This window comes from Daktulosphaira vitifoliae, unplaced genomic scaffold, assembly GCF_025091365.1.
Source record: "Daktulosphaira vitifoliae isolate Bord-2020 unplaced genomic scaffold, ASM2509136v1 Scaffold_808, whole genome shotgun sequence".
In the NCBI taxonomy this organism is placed as follows: Eukaryota; Metazoa; Arthropoda; class Insecta; order Hemiptera; family Phylloxeridae; genus Daktulosphaira; species Daktulosphaira vitifoliae.
In genome coordinates, this window is record NW_026100371.1 from 3,346 (window position 1) to 4,815 (window position 1,470).

General features: G+C 24.5%; 1 long non-coding RNA gene across 1 annotated transcript; it reads left to right on the plus strand.

Moving 5' to 3' along the window:
- The first annotated feature begins 6 nt into the window (after positions 1–6).
- LOC126909662 (uncharacterized) lies at positions 7–1,316 on the plus strand. Its single transcript, XR_007705076.1, has 2 exons — positions 7–491; positions 829–1,316. It is a non-coding gene; the product is annotated as an uncharacterized LOC126909662 (long non-coding RNA).
- The last annotated feature ends 154 nt before the right edge of the window (positions 1,317–1,470 follow it).

Genomic DNA, 1,470 nt, shown 5'->3' on the forward strand with positions numbered 1-1,470 from the left:
AAAAAAAAAAAAATTGTTGAATATCGCTACAATCGATATGTTTTTGAAATCTACAACTTAAGAGCATTCTACTAATGCAAAAATCAATCAAATCGGAGCATTTTAAAAAAATTGTGTATACAGAGTGATCCAAATAAATTATTTCAAAATACAGAGTGATTCAAATGACAAAAAAAAAAAAATTGTTGAATATCGCTACAAGCGATATGTTTTGAAATCTACAACTTAAGAGCGTTCTATATATGCAAAAATCAATCAAATCGAAGCATTTTAAAAATATTGTGTATACAGAGTGATCCAAATGAAAATATAAAAATACAGAGTGATTCAAATGACAAAAAAAAAATAATTGTTGAATATCGCTACAATCGATATGTTTTTGAAATCTACAACTTAAGAGCATTCTACTAATGCAAAAATCAATCAAATCGGAGCATTTTAAAAAAATTGTGTATACAGAGTGATCCAAATGAAAAATATAAAAATACAGAGTGATTCAAATAAAAAAAAAAAAAAATTGTTGAATATAGCTACAATCGATATTTTTTGAAATCTACATCTTAAGAGCATTCTACTTATGCAAAAATCAATGAAATCGGAGCAATTTTAAAAAAATTGTGTATACAGAGTGATCCAAATGAAAAATATAAAAATACAGAGTGATTCAAATAAAAAAAAAAAAAAAATTGTTGAATATCGCTACAATCGATATGTTTTTGAAATCTACAACTTAAGAGCATTCTACTTATGCAAAAATCAATCAAATCGGAGCAATTTAAAAAAAATTGTGTATACAGATTGATCCAAATGAAAAATATAAAAATACAGGGTGATTCAAATGACAAAAAAAAAAAAAAATTGTTCAATATAACTACAATTGATATGTTTTTGAAATCTACATCTTAAGAGCATTCCATACGCAAAAATCAATCAAATCGGAGCATTTTAAAAAAATTGTGTATACAGAGTGATCCAAATGAAAAATATAAAAATACAGAGTGATTCAAATGACAAAAAAAAAAAAATTGTTGAATATCGCTACAATCGATATGTTTTTGAAATCTACAACTTAAGAGCATTCTACTTATGCAAAAATCAATCAAATCGGAGCATTTTATAAAATTGTGTATACAGAGTGATCCATATAAAAAATATAAAAATACAGAGTGATTCAAATAAAAAAAAAAAAAAAAATTGTTGAATATCGCTACAATCGATATGTTTTTGAAATCTACAACTTAAGAGCATTCTACTAATGCAAAAATCAATCAAATCGGAGCATTTTAAAAAAATTGTGTATACAGAGTGATCCAAATAAATTATTTCAAAATACAGAGTGATTCAAATGACAAAAAAAAAAAATTGTTGAATATAGCTACAATCGATATGTTTTTGAAATCTATAACTTAAGACCATTCTACTAATGCAAAAATCAATCAAATCAGAGCATTTTAAAAAAATTGTGTATAC